Source organism: Amblyomma americanum, chromosome 11 (assembly GCF_052857255.1).
Source record: "Amblyomma americanum isolate KBUSLIRL-KWMA chromosome 11, ASM5285725v1, whole genome shotgun sequence".
Classification (NCBI taxonomy): domain Eukaryota; kingdom Metazoa; phylum Arthropoda; class Arachnida; order Ixodida; family Ixodidae; genus Amblyomma; species Amblyomma americanum.
In genome coordinates, this window is record NC_135507.1 from 47,033,466 (window position 1) to 47,055,256 (window position 21,791).

At 46.4% G+C, this 21,791-nt stretch overlaps 1 protein-coding gene and 1 pseudogene across 3 annotated transcripts in view; one reads left to right on the plus strand and one right to left on the minus strand.

Annotated features, from left to right (window-relative positions):
• Positions 1-21,791, minus strand: part of LOC144111237 (ATP-binding cassette sub-family G member 8) — a 285,626-nt gene that overhangs the window by 88,320 nt on the left and 175,515 nt on the right. The window lies entirely within an intron of this gene.
• On the plus strand, positions 4,735-4,898 carry LOC144111548 (U2 spliceosomal RNA; annotated as a pseudogene).

Below are 21,791 nucleotides of genomic sequence, written 5' to 3' on the forward strand. Positions count from 1 at the left end.
AGTCTATAGACTATGAGTAGAAAAAAAGGAATATTTATAGGGAGGCGATAGAGTCTATAGCAAGTCTATACACCATGCACCTCCTGGCAGTGGGGGAAATTTTATGAGCGAAGACGTATTTTGTCCAAATCAGGCTTCTAATACTATCCCAATAAAAGTTCGATGCAGATATGGTTTTTGTACGCGTATAAAACCACTTTGCTCTTGTAGTGTGATAGGTCAGTAGGCAAGATGTCAGCAGGCGTTTTCCTTGCTGCGACTGACAGGAATTTTTAATTCTAAATTTCCAAAAAGACTCCATTCCCTACTGTTAAATTCCTTACAAGTCAATTCCCTATACTGCAGGCCATAATATGGTGAGCTGAATTCAACACCCCAAAGCTACATTTGGACTATGGGGGAAGGAGTAGTGGAGGGCTCCTGATTAATTTCGACCACTTCAGGTTCTTTACGATACACTGACATTGTACAGCACACGGGCGTCTTCACATTATGCCTGCACCGTAATGCTACCGCCGCTACCGCGAATCGAACCCACTACCTAAGGCTTATGATCCGAACGCTATATGCACTCACCCACCGTGGCCGGTTCCTTGTTTTAAATTTCAGATCCTGGCAAAATGGCCTTGCCTATAGTACGCGGATGAATACGGTACATTCCGCGCCGAAACAAAGATGGCGCGTCACGGTGCGTGCAGACGACGCGCGTCACTGGGGTGGCTGCGCCACGGTTTTTTCTTTTCTCTCCCCTATTCCGTTCCGCGCCGCTGTTACGTCATGCGCGCAGCCTCCCTGGCCATTCAGCGAAAGGCAAATTACAGTATTTCGCGAAGCTTTCGGGTGAGTGGCCCTGTAGGTCGCTATGCGCCAAAGGTTGCGCATAGAGATAACGACTTGCATTTTGGCGCGGTTGTCTGCGACGCGGTTTTGTATGCGGGCGCAACTGAAATGTCCTCGGCGCACCGACTGGCGCGCCGCGGTGTCGTCTGCGCGGAGATGTATAGCCGTCTGCTTCGAGCGAACGCGAGTGTCGTCTGCTTGCGAAGCAGGGCCGGGTAGCGGGCGAAAAGGCGAAGTGCTTTGCGCAAAGCACTCCGGCGTGCATTTAGTGCGCGAATGTTAGCACATAAGTGGTATAAGTGTTCACTTCAGTGCGAAAGGTGAGATTAATTGCTCTTAGAGTGGAAAACGTTAGTGCGGTCTGTTTACGCACAGATGGCTTTCAAGCGTCGCGTTATAAAAGCAGAATAATAAATAAAATACGCATCGCAAGAAGTTCTATTATTTCTGAGAAATTGACTATTTCATGCACCACTGAATGAACTCTGGTATAGGGTGTGACGTAAGACTAAAAAATGTCGCAAGAATCTGCTCGATATTCTGTTGGATCCCTCTTCACTGCAGACATAATGTTTTTGAGTATGAAAATCTTTCAGTGTATTGTAAGACAGCGGAATATTGAAACTGACTGAGGCGTGACATATTATGACAATCACTTCTCTGCTTTTCATTTCAGCTACGGTGACACTATAACTGCCGTTTCATGACCAGTATTCAATGTCCAGCCGTGAAGTGCAGCCTTTCTCCCATAAAGCAACTCGGCAGTAAAACCTTATGAATATATAATCGACTCCCACAAGCGTTCTCGCAGTATAGAAAGCTCACCTGCGTGGTCGCAGAACTATACCGATATGTTTTATGCTTAAATATGTATAAAATTTTTGAATCCGTATGCTCGAAAGCTAGGTCTGCGATATGAAAGGGGTCATTGTGAACGTGGAGTTCTGAAGGTGCACAGGAGTTTCAGCAGATGGTTTTTTCTCCCGTTGTCTACTCTGACATAGCGCCGACAAGGCCGGTTATAAAAGCCACGACCTCATGACTACAATCAAAAGGTACGCACAGAGGCAATAAACAATCCAGCGACTAACAAAAACGACGCCAAATATATTCAGCTAGTCGGAGCGTTCGCACTAGTAGAACCGAAGTCGTTCTTTCGTGTCGCATCATTCTAGACTTTATCTTTGCTTTACCATTTCAAAGCTACAAAAAGATGAACAGCAGTGGAAAACCTCCATATGACAGATACAGTAAACAATCAGTGTCGGCTACGTTTTGCAACCTTATTCTGACAGAAGTCAGCGAATGGACACAAAGTTATGTCGTCTGTTCGTGACAGGATCGAACCAGACGACGTGACCCACGTTTGCGCATGCGCACTGGGACCCTGCGTGACGTTCGCGCATGCGTGTGGTCTTTCACAGACGCGTCGCAGACGATTCCTACTCCCAACTCCCCTGCGACCTGTCTCTTTTTTTTTCTTATTCGCCCAAGCGAAATCGTAAACGCAAAGCTGACGAAAATTGATTCGCGCGCGCCACCTGGGAGTCAAAAAGTAATAAACAGAGCCAGCTCGTTCAATCCTTTCCTTTGCTAGCGGCGTCTGCACGCCCGCTTCTTCTGATACCCTGTCAGCCGCGACGGCGCCAACAACCACAGCGAGGGCTGGGCTTGGCAGCGGAATTTTCGATCGCGGACGTGTCCGACAGGCGTCCCAGATGTAGCCGGTCAGTCAGAATGACAGCTTCCGGCAATGGCACCCAAGCGGGGCCGCCTCGTTTCCCTCCAACTTCCTTCCGTTGCCCGCAATCCTCTTCCGGATGGCTTAGCCCCGTCCACCCCGTTCCATCACTGACCACGAGTGCCTTTGTGTGATCGGTGCGCACGGCCGCGGTTTCCGAGGTGGCCTTACCGAACAGTGCTCGATAGCGCGAAAGAATCCGCCACGCGTATGGGGGCCCTTCCATGTAAGAGCGTTCCCCTCTTGCATCGTGACCTCGTCTCCAGAGGCACGCGTCGTGGTAATCGCACCAGCGCTGATGTGGCCACCGTCATTTCGCGTCCGAACGGGCCGGTCAATCCGCCGCAGGGTACGAGTGAGGGCAAGGGCTGCGGGAGAAAGGGTAGAGGTACGTGCTTTAAGTACGGCAAGGCGGGTGGCGAGCGGCTGGTAAGACGCAAGAGGGTCAAAGGTCGACCCGTCAGGACCCTGCGTGGCTTGCGGTCAGTTCACGCCTTTCGCGCGCCGCGGTTCTTGCTATGTTATAAGGTCGCTGCTGGTCACGTGGTATCGCTGTGGGAGGGAACTTGCACGTGCGCGCGTCAGGAGAGTGAGGGCTGGACTTGAAAAGCAGTGTGACCGATTGAGTATCGATGAGCCCGCTGTATTTCAATAGAACGTGAATGAGATACCCTGCAAGAGAAAAAGGTTCAAGACCTTATGCCTCCCCCTGTGTGGCTATGATGTGACAGAGACAGCCGTGTCATACATCAGTGATGATGAAGGCACGGGCTAAATCCAACACTAAATTCAGTCAAAAAGAAGAGAGTTTCAGGAGAAGTTTGCAGCAATAAGTATTTTCTTACTTTAATTAAAATGTGCTTTTTCCCGTCTCCGCGTATACTTGAAGGCCTCAGTGATAGCGAAGACGCGACGCCTTTTAAGCTACTGTCAAAGAGCAAGAAGAATAAAAAGTAATACAATCGGAATGACATTGTTTCTACATACTGATCCTAACGAGAGCTGTCAAGGTTCTGAAGGAATAGGCCTATGCTTGCGTCTAAAGCCTTGTTAACAAGCGATTCAAGATGGGACGTTTTTTTTCGAAATATTTTAAACAATGCCTCGCCAAAAGCGTCTGTTTTTTTTTTTGTCTCCTGCCCACATCTCTGCTAGGACCGATAACTCTTGGGAAGTTTTTCTTCCGCTCGTGCGTCAATCTTCGTTTTATTCCTAACCGTCACAGGTAGCTATTCGGTCATGGAACAAACTTTCTGATAAAGTTATTACCGGAACTGATTCTGAAAAGTTTTTCTCGCAAGTAACTGACAGTTTCAAGTGTTTTTAAATATCATTTTTGTGGTTTATACAGTCGGTCGGCATTGCTTTATTGTCTGCGGTCAACGACCTCCTTCAACCTTTTGTTGCGCTTGTCTGAAGTTTAGGCGACTCTCCGATGCCATCTCCTAGCTGTGTTTCATATCATCCCCTTTGTAACACGCGTCAAATAGAACAAGACTAGTTATAACCATGGACCAAACATTTTCTCGTCTCAGTCAAGCTTTATAGACGGCCACAGTCATTAGCTCAGCCATGCCACCCTGATTTGTAATGCCCCCCCCCCCCCCCCCCCCCCCACCCCCGTTAGTGGTTTCCTGAGTTATAACTTTCATCCCTCTATGTATTTGCGCATGGCGAAGCAAGAGCTTTTAACTGGAAGGTATGGACATGACTAACGAGATAAAAATGTCGGCTCCAAGTAAGCGGGAAGAACGTTATCTCTGAGCTGCCATGGGTTATGAAGCTAGTTCCAGCAGACGCAGTTCCTGAACATCGTAGTTCGGATTAAAAAAAAAAATACGTGGTTAGCCGGTGACGTCTAACTTAAAGCGAAGCCTCTTTATAAGGAAACTTTTTTCGACCATCAGCCGCGGAGTTCGGTCCGCTGAACACGAGATCGAGGGGTCGATTCCGCAAATGTGGCTGTCTTCCGGTGGAGACGATATGCAAAAAAAAAAATGACCGGACGGTTACCTTTGTGGTGATGCGAATTACAGCAATAGCACGGGTGGAGCAACGTGGATTCTTCAGTTGTTGATTTCTTTATTTGATTCCTCGCGGATTTCGTGGTTAGGTATTAAATAAGGGAGTGGGTGTTGCCTGGTAAACACCTGATAACTGTAATGGTAAATACCTGATACCTGATTTAATATCTGCCGCGGGTCCTTGGACCTAGGATGTTAAACTTACTTTTTGAATATGGCGGAGTGCTTGGCTTGAAGTACTCTGGCACGGGTCGGCCCGGTATTGCACTGCCTCCGGGATCGGCCCGGGCATATTACCTCGGCGCGTCTTTTCTTTCTATCTTTGCTCTCCTATCCTTTAACTCTCCTACTTTCAGCACGCGGCAGCGAGCGTGGCTCGGCTTGAGCCGGTAGGCAGGCCCGTTCCCTTTCCTTTTCCTTCTTCCTCTCAGAAACATCAGCCAGTCAGTCACCTGGTAAACAAATATAGCAAAAATCACGAAGAAATTACTTCTATGAGCCGCTTGATTGCTAGTGAGTCGATGGTGGTGTCATGTTCGGTGGGCAGGCCATTAAAGCTCCGTACTGTGCGCAGGAATAATGACTGCTGAAAAGTCGCAGTATGAACTTGTGGGGCACACACTGCATTATTAGCCTAAGCAGTGCTACACTGCCATGCTAGTTTGAGTTTGAAGTAACTCTGGGAAAGAAGTGTGGGATCTGTAGGAGTGTGGGAGTCTTTAGTAATTGTGGGTGTGAAGAACGATGCCAGGAACTTGGGGGACACCTATTTCAGTCATGTGTTGGCAAGGGGATATCATTCGAACTGTTTATGCCTTTGCTGAAAATTATTGGTGGGGCTCATGAGTCCCAGGTTGCTTAACCAGAGCAGTGCTCATCCCCAGCTTTTTCCATGGCCCACATACCACCTACCACGTTTGCAGGTGGAGGCTTCACACAGGCGAACCTGGTGTGATGACGTCACTGCCTCTCTGCTGACACCACGTCCCTCCAGCTAATCCTATTTCTCATCTCGTGACATCACTGATGGCGTCACTGCCTGCCAGACGATGAGGAATTTTCTGGCCACCGGCTTTTTGCTTCAGTGAGGCTTCTATGCTATCGAATAATAAAGTTACCGCTGTAAAAGACAACCATATGCTGATAAATCTGTGTTTGTTAGACTTTTATGGCTGAAGTTTATCGGGAGTCCCCACAACGGTGCGCCTTATGTACCAAACAAGATACACATCTATCTGACACTAAAGCAATAATTAATTATCAGGTATTCTTCTCTGGTAATCGCCTCGGCCTAAGCTATTTATATTCTACGCAAGAATACTGCGAAACACTTTCATAAGGCCCCTTCTCGAATAATACTGCGTCTAGTAGAACAACATGCCTTGACAACCACTTCTGAGCTTTTGTGTAACTGCACTTTTTCTACGACCGGCTGAAGATACAGGTCCGAGAAATATTTAACAGACATATTTCTTGCTATGTTCTTGGTTTACCTGTACACACTTAATGCCCACAGCGCCCCCGTTTAATTACTAGCGTTTATTTTCTTTTAATCATTGTAATTTCTTATGGATCCATGTATGACAACTAATAAACCTGCTTTTTGAGTGTCGACTTAAGCTCTCTCGTGCCTAAAAGCTCGACTGGTGTCACCAGACCAACCGATGTCTAACAAGGAAGCGCACTGGTGCTGGCGGCGGTGACCTTTTGGATAATAGCCCGTGCAACGAATGTTGCGCCGGGCTTCTTAGCAAGGCTGTCTCAGATTTCCGAGCACGTATCGTTCCTTGCGAGACACCAGCGTGGACACCACCACGCCCACCACTACACATTACTGCCGCACCCAGGCGTGTACAGCGGGCACTTGCAGCACCGCCTCTGCCTCACGGCGCTGGATTGAATTTCCAGGTCGGATTCCGTTTCTTGCGCGGTTGCACACCCTATTTGTCGTTGACGAAACGGGACGCTCGAGAAGCTGTTATCCAATGACGGTGTAGCAAGCGCAGTGTGACAGGAGCCAATTTGTCTTAGAAAATAATACGCGTGGAATGCGGACTCTGTTGGCGCTGAAGGGACGGAGTCATTACTTCAGCGAATAATGGCCCCACGAGGTCCCAACAGGTTCGCTGACAATGGCACCTCGTACTCCGAGCAATTTTTTTAAAGCCTAATGGCAGGAAGTGTTCCTCTTTAGAAAAAAAATTGTGGTAGGGTTTTAACGTATACCTAAATCCAGTTGACGTGCGAAAGTATTAATTTAGACTGCAGTCTAAACTAATACTTTCGCCAACCATGATTGGCTCATAGTTTTGCTTTTTGCTTTGCTGGGTGGTCAGCACTTCTGTTACTGGGCACGGGCGGCATGGGCTGTTGCTGTGCTAAGTTTGGCCATGGTCACCCTCAAGGTCACCCTCCCATTGGCTACAGCTGGCGCGACGCTGCTCCGAACTAACCCGAGCTTACCAGAGTTACTCGTAGGCTTCACACAAGATTCTTGGTTGGGACCGTGTTAAGTAATGTGTGTTCGCACTAACAAATTCCTGGGGCGGCGTTCATGTAATGGCGTGGCACGAGTTTGACTGCTTGCTTTGAAGGGAGTCACAGTGGCCGCGTATGTGTAATAGGTGGGGTCATGGCGTAAAGTGATGTAGTCGAGGGTTCGACGGCATACCGTCTGGTCAGGAATCATGGCTTGATGAGGTTCACTGGTCACTGACCAAGGTCAACAAAAAAAAATTGACGTTTCGGGAGCGCTACGGCTCCCTTGTTCACAATGAGGGCACTGGTCACTGACCAAGGTCAACAAAAAAAAATTGACGTTTCGGGAGCGCTACGGCTCCCTTGTTCACAAGGGCTCATTGTGAACAAGGGAGCCGTAGCGCTCCCGAAACGTCAATTTTTTTTTGTTGACCTTGGTCAGTGACCAGTGAACCTCATCAGGTGGGGTCATATTTAAGGGGCAGAATTGGTAACGTGACTTCTACGTTGTCACGCGATAATGACGTCACTGAGCCCAAGCAGGGACAGCTTTGGGGCAGCAAGCTTTTGCCAGTTGACACTGTGGAAAAATAAAACGACGAAAACTAGGATTCCCTGATTCGGAAGACAAAAAGACAACGACGACGTGATGGTAGTTGCGTACTGAGAAAGCCCGCGAGAAAAGCAGAAACTAATCGCCTTCACACAGGACTGTGGTTCCGAAATTTATTTGCTAAACAAGAACAACAACAAAGCGAATGGATGGAAACCAACATCGAAGATGTCGCATTTTTGGGGTGCTGAAGCATTGAAGCTCTGAGAGACTGGTTCGGTTGTGACAGTGTCCTCCCCGCTTTACTCAAAGATTTGCGGAGCCAAGTTTCTGTGTGTTGCAGTTAACGCACCTTCGCCCGTTCTTGTGGCATGAACGATATCTAGTTTGAGTGTTACGGATGTGCGTAAGAAATTAGGAAGCAAAATAACCAAAGGTTCAACATCGCCGATAGATCACGAGGCTATGTAACATTTTCATTTTGCAAGATATAATAAGGCCAACGGACATCAACACAATAATAATTTTTGAAGCTAAGCTATGTCCAAGGTGTATAGCAAGCTATCATGCTGAATAAAGTCAGCCCTATATTATTTTATGTGCGAGGTTTCACAGACCTCTCATCTGTGTGTGCTGCGTGATTCTGATTAGATAGGTGCTCGGTTTGTTTTTCCATCGCTGCCTTAATCGCAAAGACTGCTACGAAATACAGATTTCAGCCGTCACCTCAAATTACCAAGTCTTCAAATCTATTTTTTGTGCGTGTGTGTGTGGAAAAAAAGGAGCACCGTTTCAAGGACTACCACATTATTTGTGCCTCTTTGGAGCAAAATCAGTACTACCAGCTGTAGGCGCCCCAGGAGGTCACAATACAGGTGCACACAATATGACTTCCTCATGCGTAATATTTTCTAACACCCTTAAGAACAATAAAATAAACTGTAGCGCCAACTGCAATAGGTCGATCCTACACGCTACACACGAATACGCCTATGGAGGGGTAGAAACCAAGAAAGCCCTATTCTGACTCTACACTCTAAACATTAATATGCCCGTATCGGAGTAAAAAGCGCTTAGGTTGTCCTCTTAGCCTACTTTTACATAAGGGTGTGCTTATTCCCTTTTTTTACTCCTTTCTATTTAGAGTGTACTAAGCCATGAGAGCGGCCACTCCAAGGTTCGCATTGGTCATGCCCACGTAAATCACTCAACGCCTGCCGCGATGGCTCATTAGCTTTCCCATTCGGCTGCTCATCCCAAGGTTAAGGGGTCGAATCCAAGCACCGGCGACCATTATTCAATTAACCAAAATTGCCGATTGGGAGAGTTGGTGGGACATGATTCGAAATGACCAGTGCGGAAACAGACGGGGACACGAGAAGAAAAAACACTGACGACAGGACGGACGCTGACTAATAGCTCTTTATTGTCGAGGAAAACCGAGCACAATATATGCCACAAATCACGTGAAAGTCAGGGGGCCAAAGATCACAACCCAATCCACAGTCCTCAAGGGGCGGCCAACCCATGTATGATGACTGTGGATTGGGTTGTAATCTTTGGCTCCCTGACTGTCACGTGGTTTTTGGCATATATTGTGCTGGGTTTTCCTCGACAATAAAGAGTTCTTTGTCAGCGTCCGTCCTGTCGTCAGTGTTTTTTCTTCTCGTGTCCCCGTCTGTTTCCGCGCTGGTCATTTCGAATCATATTCAATGAAGGCGGAGTGCACAAGACAGCCATGCGTTTTGTGATGTCAGTGCATGTGCGGTGAAACGCAAAAGGTACCCGTGTACTGTGCGATATCTGGGCCCGTTAAAAAAAAAAGTCACGTGGTCGATATTAGTTTCTAGTCCCCCGCTACGGTTCCTCTTTCTGTATTCTTTGTTTCACTCCCTTTTTTATCCTTTCCCGCGCGACGCAGTTGAGGTGCGTACCGAAAGTGTGGCAGTTACTGAGTCTTTCGTTTTCTCAAAATCAACATTAAAGACCCCGGGACGTCGAAACTTATCCGCCTGCTGAGAAAAGTTGTATGATGCAAAAACCCCATACAGGCTTCGTCATACTAATGTACGATTTGTACGATACGGTATGACATCTGAAGGACAAATGTATGATTTCGAAAAATTGAATGACATTTGTATGATAATTTTCTACGATTCGCGTGGTAACTGCATGAAATTTCTTTGACAAGCTGTATGAGTTTACGGCATCATAGCACTTTTTTCAGCGAGGCGGCGTCCGTCGTAACACAAGCGCAGATTAGAGACGTTAAACACCACATAAAGTGCCACATATCTTCTGACTGACATCTTCTCGGTCAACATAGATATCACTACTATTGGCTTAGAATAAAACTGGGAGTTTTGAGTCACAAAACACTACGCCATCGGTGGCATACTTCACTGTGGAGAAAGTGCCTAATCCAGCTATCGCTCTGAAGAAAAGTAACAACAACAGCCATTCACAGGGGTGAAGCGAACCTCAGCGGGGCGACGGCGAAAAGGCGTCCCTTTCGGGCCCGGAACAAAGGTCCAGTCGTGAAGAAGAAGCAGGGCCACTCTCCTCGTCGGCCATTGTTGTTGGCGTCACTATTGTTGTCCTTGTTTCTTTTTTTCAACACTTCTTTGCTTCTTGTTTTTATATTTGTTCACCTCGTGCGCTACGAAGCGAGGCGCCACCTCTGAATTACGCAAGATTCAAGGTAGAGGCCGTGACAAGCGGGGGGGTAAAAGTGCCCGCGCCATCTCTCCTGGCCAACTCCTTGCTCATATCTCTCCATTGTTCGCATATAGAGGAGGCGGAAGTACGTTCACCTGAGCAGCAGCAGCGATGCGAATCCGGCCGGAGAATCGTTTCGTCTGCTCCGAAGCGCTTTGTCTGCTTCGGCCGCGGCCATTACGTCATGCCTGCTTTTTTCTCTATTTTCATTCGTGCGAGCGCTTCGCGCACCCCCCCCCCCCCCTTTTCGGTTTATTTAATCTTCTTTCTTTAGCTCGTTTTCTTTCTAGCTGTTACGTAACGGCTTTTCTAAGCCTGCGTATTTAACTGTACGTCTTTGAAGTGTTTTGAGTTGGATTTGTGAAGTTTTCCTTAATGTCTGCTCTATTCGTTGCTTTGCGCTGTACTCCCCGTTTCGGTTATGTAATCCATTATGCTCTTTAATCTCAGTGTGATTAATATCGGATTTATTCTTTCTCTTAATGCGGTAATCTTATAGAGAAGTTAATTTCAGACTCATCTTTATTATCCTTTAATTATTCTTCTCTGCATCTAATAATTCTTGTCGCTTGCCGTTGCACGGTGTGCCCTTTTGAATGTTATTTTAACTCTAAAATTCATTTTATTCGCTTCCTGCAAATTTCACAACAGTTTTCTTACTTCCTGGATTCCTCGTGTACGCTCAATGCTTCTTTTGCTTATTCTTTTTTTTTCAAAATCTAATGCTGTCTAAGCCTAATATTCAATTTTATAGCGTCTCTAATCCCCGTTCAATCTTTCTGCCCTTTTGAGCAATTTAGAGGCTTATTTAATTTTCTTCCTTTTTGTGTACGTAGCCATTACGCCGTGGAATTAAAGCTGCGAGTCTTTCAAGTGCCTTGGCTGCCATTCATATAACTTTTCTTATCACGTGCTCGCTTTAATTTTTTTCGCTTGTACCTTTCCTCTCTCCTGCTAATTTGCGTTCTTGTCCTCACTGCCAATTTGTTGTTTTTAGTTTTGGATTTTTGAATTTTTGCGGCTCGACCAACGCTTGCGACAGAAGCCCACAATCAAGCGCCGCTGTTGCGTAAAAAATTCATTTTCTTGGCAGGTTTCTTTGTGGACCGAACTCGAGTAATGAGCTCCGTAGGTGAAATAAATTCAATAATGGCGTTGCGATTGTGTCGAGCGATATTCTGGGCTTTAATGTAAGTGCTGAGATTTTCTCTCTGATTTTATTTTCTTCACGGCATAGCTTCGATTGGCAGAACGCGGATGGGTAATGAGCTTCGTATGTGAAAGAACTTGAGTCAAGTCTTCCCAGCAATTATTTGAGCGATTTCGTAGCCGAATATAGAATATTGATAGTTTTTATCATCTTTCATGGATTGTGGTGCTAGAGAATAGAAGTAAACGCTGAGCGCAGTGCCTGCACATATTTTCTGATGTAGGAGTACGCTTATAACTTAAATCAAACATTCCGAAGCTACGCTTGTTGAACTAATTTATTTGTTTATTCAGAACACTCCTAAGGTTCTTCTGACGAGGTTATTTTATAGGGCAGAACTTAGCAGGCGCAAGAGAGTAGACGGGAAAATGAAACATTTAAACGGCAATTCACAATATATGCGGCACTTTCTACATAAAGAGAGTTTTCAGCTTTTAAAACCTCGAAATTTACGGGGAGCTTTGAGGTCTAATACTAAAACAAAGAGCTCACTAGAAAACGAAAAAAAAAGAGTGCCGTTAGAAAGCCCAAAATATGAACAAAATAGAAGCGACTAATTGAACCACATGCCAATATCTCTTTTAAGAGTTGGAAATTCTTCGTTAATTTTTCAACAGTTATGTGCTACAGTATGGGAGATATAGCATTTTATTGGACTTGCACCAACGTAAATAAGCGCCGGCGACAAGCTTGCCATGGCCTCAAGATAACTGCTTCTCGCGTCTATAGCTGCATACTGAAGATGTAAATGTGTTCTGTTGCGTATTCAGAAAGCAACTGCCCGCTGGGAGTAACACATTACTTATTAGGGGACATATCGAAAAAAAAAACAGGTGGTTGCATTGCTTAGGTCTTTTTCTCAATTTCGTACTAATGTGCGCAGGCCGAATCATTATTAAACAGGCATTTTTTGAGCAAGCGTACAGTGATTTTCAGTATAACTGAAAACGATACACTTTGTTCCTTTGTTGTCGTTCTTTTTGCGTACTATTTTTCCTGCACACAGATAATACTCTTAATGCTTTTTTTTATTTCCAAGTAAAATATTAAACAGGATTCTGGAGTGCTAACTGAGTGTTCCGTTTCATACCGGTCGTACTAATATGCGAATTCGCTGCCTTCCGTTCTACTACACCTCCAGTATATTTTTCGTGTTGGGTACTTTTGCTGAACTTTATTTCTCCTGTGCAGACGCCTGTGATTATTTGACTTCCGGGAAACTCCGTTTGATAGACTTCTGTTCTCATATTTAGAGACCATGCCTATTAGATACGATGACGTCAGGCTGTAAGTTAAAAGAACACCCGCGAAGGCGTCTTATTTTTATTTTATTTCCTTCGTGAATGGCACGTGTGTAATTTAGCATAGATCGATACAAGCCTGTGATTACCACTTCGCATTCAGTAATAGCAGCAGACGTTTAGCACGCACTCTCAGGCAATCTCAGTACTGTCTACGTGTTCTAAGCCTACGTGACAGCACGCACAAAGAAATCTAGAAAACACCCACCATGAAATAGAACAGCCCGAAAAATGCGCAGCTCTGTACACTCTAAACAGGAATACGCCTATATGGGAGTAAGCAGGCAGTAAGTTGTTCTCTAGCAAACTCCCTTTTAGAAAAGTGCATGCGCTGGAGGGGAGTTTACTCCCTATTTACTCCCTTCTGATCAGAGTGCAGGGATCTCACTACTCCCGAATGGAAACCTTACTCCGCTGCAGGTGCATTCCCGCGAACCCGTTTCCTCGGTGATGCATTTGGATATGCGTGGAAAGTGTGGGCGAGCGGTTGCGGCGTCCGAAATAGGAAAATATGACCACCATTTCCGCCGCAGTCCCGCCCCCCCCCCTTTTCCCCTCCCACGTGCGCCCGAAAAAATACTCGCTTCCGAAAAATCGGCGTGAAGTAAACACGTGAGCAACAGCAGAAATAAACAAACTCAAAAGATACATCGTCCACCTCCGCCCCTTCCACTATACAGCCAGCGCTGTATGAACATAGTCGTCCGAGTCGAAAGTACCTGTTTCCTTTCCTACCGTTCCAGCTTCTCCCCTTTCCTGGAGAGCTTATTCGTCTCCGAGTTCTCTACACCACACTAAGCCAGGAATGGAAAAAAAACTAAACAATATAAAAAGAGAGGTAAGAAAGAGGAGAAATTCGCAGGTGAGTCTACCGTTCTTCTTTCGTTTCACATTAGGCGAGCTAATTCGAAGTTATGGCGGGCGGGTTTCGTACCACCCCAGGTACTAACGAAAATGGACGGCTTCTCTGCAGTGCGCACCTGACTGGGAGGATTTACGTCGGCGAAGAAGAGATTCTGAGCCCCCGCATGGGTCGTTGGGAGTCTGGAGGGGTTTTATGCGGCCGGCAGTTCAAAACGCCGCCTTTCAAAATGTGCGCGCCACACTGCGGAAGGTATAAACAAAAAGTATACAGAATAATGCTTACTTTTAATCCCTCGGCCAAGGTTTAGAGTGCATCTTAAGCCAGAAGTGATTAGAACAAGGTGAATAGATATTCTAGAGGAAGGTTGGCTGATAATAAATATTTTTCTATATCATATGATTAGGAGAATCCCCCAATGTGGAGTAGATTTGTAATCAGGAAGTAGTCACTCATTGGTATCCACACCAGCGCAGTAGTACGCATACAAATGAAAGCTATGCAGCTTTCCTTGTATAGTTGACAACTTCTCTTGTATAACTGCATAGCTGCCCTGTGAGCTTTATATATCTGTACGTTAAAATCACGAAATACTACAAAAATACTAGTGTATGTGAGCTCTATATATCTGTACGTTAAAATCACGAAATACTACAAAAAAACTAGTGTAACGAGGGAGTAGCACTCATTGGCATCCACTCCAGCGCAGCCATACGGCTAAAGAACAAAGCTATACAAATTTCCTTGTATAGTTGTACAACTTTTCTTGTATAACTGTATAGCTCTCCTTGTATAAGCTGTATAGTGTTACGTTAAAAACACGAAATACTACATAAATATTTGTAATAAGGGAGTAATTACTAAGTGGCATCTACCTCAGCGCAGCCATACGGATAGGAAAGAAAGCTATGCAGCATTCCTCGTATAGCTGCAAAGCTTTCCTTGTATAAGCTGTATAGCTTTCCTTTGTAGCCGTACGGCTGCGCATGGGTGGATGCCAATCAGTAACTACACCCTTAATTATTACAAATATTTTGTAGTGGTGGTGGTAGTGGTTGTTTATTAAAATAATAGTAAAAAGAAGGAAAAGATTTTTGCTAGCCCCGACATCTGCCATCGATACTGAAGCACATGAGCTGGGGCAACGGACATAAAGGATAGCAGGCAGAATGGAGAAATGAATATTTTGTCGTATTTCCTGATTTTAACGCCTCCAAATAATAGCTGATGTTGCGGCATAGCACATTCGTCTGCATGGAGCAAGCACACGACAAAAATGTCCCTGTCACGGTGACAGCAGGTGCGCGATATTTTTATTTATTTTATTTATTCAATACCGCCAGCCACCTTTTGGTGGCCAAGGCAGGAGTGGGGATACAATTGCACAGTGCTTTGTCAACAACGAAAAAAGGGGGAAAAAAGGCCTGTAGGCAGGCAGCAAAATTTCTGTGAACAACTAAAATAATGGACGAGTAACAAACACTCTACATTAAAATTAAAAACAAAGTGCGACAAGGGCAACACTCAAGAATCGAACCAAACACCCTAACTTGACCGGCTGGGGTGGATTGCAGATAAAAATGTTTCGGCTGAAGATAAGGTGACCACTTCGCGAGGTAACGCATTCCAATCTGCAATTACAGAAAATGCTCTCGCTACAACCTGAGGAAAGGGGAATTTTTCTTGCACTTGGGACCACATTGTAGTGCAATATTTGACTGCAAAGGTAAGCATTTCAGGGACTAATCAGTGCAGCACCAAATTCAGTCGTCGAAAATAGTATCCCTCACACCCTTTGTACTGCCCCCTGGCTTGGAACGCAGACTTCAAGAAACACGGAGAGAGCGCTTAGGCAGAGAATGCGTCGAAATTCATCTTTGTTAACACCTCGCCTGTTGGCCTTTCAAGAGCGGAAGCTTCGGTGGCAACTTTTAGTGCGAAAGTGCTTCTAGCAGTTCTACCCGGGTTTTAGCAGTCTATGTCTGTGTAAAGCCTCTGAGTAGCAAGTGCAGCTGGATCACCGGGCTATTGGACGCTTCAATCACGCTGTGATTACGCGGTGGCGTCAACCTATAAATTGAGGTAGTTATGCACTTTTCCTTTTCTCAAAACCAGAGCAAGCTACCCGGGTTCGATCCCGGCCGCGGCAGCCGCGTTTCGATGGAGGCGAAACGCAAAAGGCGCCCGTGTACTGTGCGATGTCAGTGCATATTAAATATCCCCAGGTGGTCGAAATAATTCCGGAGCCCTCCACTACGACACCTCTTTCTTCCTTCCTTCTGTCACTCCCTCCTTAATTTCTTCCCTTACGGCGCGGTTCAGGTGTCCAACGATATATGAGACAGATACTGTACGATTTCCTTTCCCCAAAAACTAATTTTCAATTTTCCCATTCATTTTAAGGCAAAAAATGGTGCATAACTGGCCCACTGGATAAGTGGTCACCTCAATCGCACTTTAAGGTACGTGGTGGTGTCTACCAGCAAAACGTGCTTTCCCACAATACTTCGTGCTTAGCAATGGTAAACCGACACGCATCCCTCCCTGGTAATGAAGCAGATCACAAACTGGCCCGAGGTCTCGCTTTCCGAGCTGGAGGTAGCACCGAGGGCTTCACAGATAGGGATCGTCTTGTGCGTTACCGAGAGATTAGACATCACAGGCTCAGCAGGACTAGGTAAGCCCCCATCCGACAAAACACTAAACAAAAGCCAGGCCACCACTTGGCGTCACCTGCAAACGAGTGTATTTCCGAACCCGTCGATGTGTAGCCTTTATTACCCGAGTCAATATTCAGATTTCTGTAAGCTCTGTAAAAATAAAGCAAACCTTAATCATATCCTTTGGAAATGCAATCTTGGCCTTCCAGAGGGTCGAAAACAACAAAGTCGCGCGACCAATGAGTGGCTTTGCAACTCATCTCTAGTTCAGAGATCCAATTCTAGAGGCCGTCCGACTGGCCGAAGCCGCCGCCAGGAGTCAAGGCCTCTTGGCCGCAGTCGAGGCGGGGAGCCTAAAAAACTCCCCTTTATGTTGGACAATAAAAGTTTTGCAATCCAATCCAATCGAACTAAGCATCTTTTTTTAACTACGTTAGAGGTGAAAACTGCCGCGTTCGCTTTCTTCACAAAGACTATTGTGTCCGGGTGGTCGTAAGCCAAGAGATTCACGTGATCAAGGGAGCATGCCTTCTTGAGAATGGGCAACTATTAGTAGCCAACATTGAATGCGGTTTTGCATTAGATTATGGGTGCACCATTGTTTCAGATGCACGCATCTACGTGGAACAATGTTCCGCATAGAACCTTCGTAATTTGCGTACAACATTGTTTCAATGCTTTTACCCAATTTTATACCTGAAACACAGTTACACTCATTGAAGTGGAATTTCGAAAAGCTTCCATTCAAATTCCACCTACTAGCTGGAACAAATGTGGAACCCGAGTATGAGTGGATCCTTGCCACTTAGGCAACTTCTGATGGTCGATGGATTGTTTTGCGAGCAAGCAATAACGCAGGCTATGATGGGCGGCTTAGTGGAAGGCTCCGGATTTTTTCGACCACCTAGGGCTGTTTAACGGCCGTCAAAGTAGACTTTCCGTTGAGAGGAGCGACTTTCGGTTGCAACCTATAAAAGCTACATCGAGTAAATGCCATGACCAGCTACCACAATAGATGTAAAGATTAAATACTTGTGGCAGAAGGGAGTGTATGTGCATTTGAAAGTGGTCTACCACAAAATTAAGCTAAAAAACTCAATGGCGTGCAATGAATACTGAACAACTAATGTCAGTGATTAGTATAGAGGACGTGTAAGATGGACCACATACTCTGAGCTTACATATACAAGAGGGTACTGTAATTAGCACTTAATTAGGAATCTAAACAACAGTCCCCACTCTCCTAGACATTGTATGCGTCATGACTCCTCCCCCTGAGCGGGCAGTCTGTCAACCTCCACGGCCATATCTGCGGTCTGCCGATTATGTTCACGATACTAAATAACAAAACCTTAAACAAGAAAAAGGTACCACGAGACATTAAAGAAAAAGAGGGGGACCTCGCGTTGTCAGGAAGCTCGCTACAACTGGGGCTATAATTCACAATCCCCGCCCCCTACAGACCCTGTCCAGAGCACTGACCGTGCAGGCCACGGAAGGTAGCACCGGTCGACGCCAACACGTCGATTCGGCTTCACGGCGCCCGAGACGGTAGTCATTAGAACCATTACGCATCAGCGCCAGTCTGTCAGTAGTGCGGAAGCCTATAGATGCAAATGAGACCCTACACCGGCACGCGCCGTAAGCGCCAATTAGACCTCAGAGCGAGAAAGAGGGAGACCCGCTACTGGGCAGCGCCGTAGAGCATTTTCCTGCTCTCGTTACACACGCCAGGTGCGCTCAGATGGCCGCTCCGATGGCAGGAGGCTCGGGTTGCCGCAATGCTAATGTTGACCGAAGCCCGCCCATAACCAAGGTAGCGCCTTCGATCGTCGCCTTGCCGCGGGGCTGGAACCCTCCCAGGTGTCGTACGACGGCCCCTCCCAATTGCGGCGAGACTCTTGAGGCGTGAAAGCCGTTCACCGATGCTATGAGCCTCGAAAGGAACTTCGAAGAAATCTGTATGAACGGCGGGAACCGGGGTGCGATACCGCGGGGTGCTTGCCAGGATACCGCTCAAAGACACTTTCCACTGTTTTGTGTGTGTGTGTGTGTGTGTGTGTGTGCGTGTGCGTGTGTGTGTGTGCGTGCGTGCGTGTGTGTGTGTGTGTGTGTGTGTGTGTGTGTGTGTGTGTGTGTGTGTGCGTGCGCGCGCGCGCGCGCGCGTGTGTGTGTGTGTGTGTGTGTGTGTGTGTGTGTGTGTGTGTGTGTGTGTGTGTGTGTGTGTGTGTGTGTGTGTGTGTGTGTGTGCCTTTGCGTGTGTGCGTGCGTGTGCGTGCGTGTGTGTTTGCGTGTGTGTGTGTGCTGCGTGCATGTGTGAAGGCAATGGCTCTTGTAGGCTCTAAGAACGGTTTTTAAGTGAATATGGCAGGAGAATTACCGGCATTGTTTTTATTAAACATATACTTATATCTTGTTTCCACGAAGGAAACCCCCCTTTTAGATTTAATTTTGCATACCTGTTCCCAATGTATAATTCATTCCACTAGTGTATTGGAAATGAGCAACCAGTTAAAAGAGGTACACTAATGAACCGCCTAAACGTTGGGTAAAAGCGCTGCAGAAGTGCATTCTCTTCGATTAAACGTAGCCATGTCTTTTTTATGAGGTTTACCTGTGTTATTCTCTTTTCCATACCGTGCTGCGCTGTCCACAATTCAATCTTAGGCCTTTTCGTTAACCTCCGTGCTCTGAAAGTCAGCCTGCAGGTTCGACTTATCCTTAAAGTTTCCATGTCCGCCTTTTCAGAACATACATCAATGCTTCAATCCCACAAGCCAAAACATGAATGAAAGTCCGTATGCAGCCCAGCCCGTGCGGCTGAAGCCGATTTAGATACAATTATAGTAAATGAACACCTGAAAGTGAAAGTTTTTTTCTTGCGGCACACTAAGGCAAAAGCAGCCCCAATTTTCCACGTCGTTCCGCCCGCAAGAACTCCCTCAAACAACAATCACTGCGATACAAGCTCGGCGCCTAACGTGATGCTAGTGGCAGCTCAACGTCGTGACAGTTGCCGCAAAATCGATACGGTGGTTTTGTGGACAGCCTTGCCGGCAGTCCGACTAACAACGGGGAAAAACTGACATGCCGTACAAAAGATGACCGCAGAAGAGCGCCGTGATTGACACGTTTTATAATCTCGGCTTCATGGAACAGAATTTTACTTTTTGAACCGGCCAAGTCACGATGAACGTACTGTAGCTTAAAAGTCAGCCGAGGAAAAAAAAATATAAAGCAACCAGCAAACGAGGGCCGCGCCACAAAGATATACTAAGCGGATTTGTCAAGCACAGTTCGACGTGTGGCGAACATGTTTTTTTCTTTGTATTTTTGTCCTTGTTCGAGAATTGAAGCAAACGATCTCTTCTTTCTATACTTCATCCAAGAGTACGCACTAAATGTTAGAAAGCCTTCTCATTAAGTGACATGTCGTAGACGTCTGATGACCTGCGCTTTTTCTGCTTTGCCGTCCATTTTGAGGAAGTGTCAATTTTTTCGTGTGGGAAGAGGGACGGTGATTTCTCAGGCATTCTATTGCCTTTTCCCTAATCTCCCAGACACTTGCACTTGCAGTTGTCTGGATTACGTTCTTATCTTATTAACACTGGTTGATGTCAGATAGGCTCTAAGCAAAATCAAAGCAGCAGCTCGCGGGAAACATGCTCCGGATCCTTCTCCTGTACGCGCAGAAAACACTGAGTAGCCCTGTATGTCGCACACCTTTTATGATGGCCCATTAATAAAACATAGTTTTTACTTCCCCTTAACAGCGAATAGTGTTCCCTGCGTCTCTACGCCTTTCTCGGGAATTTCGGTGGACGTTTTATAACTTCGATTGCTTTGAGCTCCATTCTTGATAGAGTTTCATTGAACTTCAATACAGCTTGCCGCCGCGGGAACGAGCGTGATATGAAAAGAAAACTTGACGTCGCGGGATTTGGCATGGTCGCTACGACCGCTGGAGGCGAAATAAACTCCGCAACAGCTGGTTCCTCACTTTACATTCGTTTCTGGCAATCACGTTACCTTTTGCCATAGTCACTGCGATTATATTAGCGGAGGCAGTGAAAAAAGCTTGCGGCTCACTTTGGCGAACAGACAACAAGCTTTCTGTTAGGAGTTCCACCATGAAAATTGTGCCGCCTAAAAGCTACTACGATTACTAATGATGCCTCATCTATCTTTGTTCTCGCTTTCTGTGCGTACCAACTAATCACCTAATGCATGCACACCAACCACCCATTTACATTACCCCCCGTAGCACACACAAACACACTGGGAGAGAACATTTAGTGTTCCTTTGCATGCATGGTGTCCACGACAGCTTCTTGGTCAAGGAGTACTTGAGACGCTTGATGAGGTCATTCTCTTTACTGTACTTTTCATCCAAACAGCCCTCAGATATGTACAGTTACACCTCGTTATAAAACGAAGTCAAAGGGGCTCGGTTATTGCTTTGTTATAGCCGTAGCTCCGTTGTATCCCGTGTTGACCGAGCATCCAAGGGGAATCGCAATTCCTTCGTTAAATCTATTATTTAGTTATAAACCGTCTCGTTAAAACGAGGTTCGACTGTGTTACAATATGTGGCTTGACAGAAGTATGCGGGATGAGAAGCACCCGAGACGCTTAATGACAACGGTGGGGCTAAAACAGAGCTTCTAAGAGTTACGACGACACCTACAACTCTAGGCACGAGATGAGACAAAAGGCAGAAACGCGTGAAACAAGACACGGCAAGTTCATAGACACGGAAGGTTTCTTTTTCGACCGGTCTTTCCGAACAGTAAGGCAAATGATAGTCTCCTCGTGACTACTACAAGCCCTTTCTCCCGCCTTCTCCATCGCTGTCTTACTTGAGACGTACGGCTCGCCCAACAAGGTTTTAGATTAGGCACTGGTGTGAGCGAGCCGACTTTTCTGGTTCGTCGCTCCACCCACAACAAAGGCTTCCCATATTACCCGTTGCTTACCGTCGTCTAAGTGGATCACCCTGCCAGCGCAAGCTCGACTCATACATGAAAAAAGTAAGAAAGTAAGTGAAAGAGGAAATAACACTCATTGACTGCGGTCCCTAACGAAGTTATATTGTGTCGCTTAGCAGGCCGGCAGCAACAAGCCTTCGCCCACTCTGACGGCCACAATGCACACCCTCAGAGTAGTGAGCGCAGTGGGAGCCAGAAGCGAGGCGACAAGGCCTGTGCCGTACTTTACTTACATCTGTGCGCAGGTTCTAACGGAACATATGTCTCGAACGTTACATGTGTCTATATATAACGAACCTGCCGCAACTCAGAGCACGCGCCCCACCGAAGCCTCGCCGCCAAGGCGGCGGGTACGAAGCTGAGTCAGAACATTTTTTTTCCGTCTCTGATCTAAGTGGCGGCCCCGAAGCCCTAGA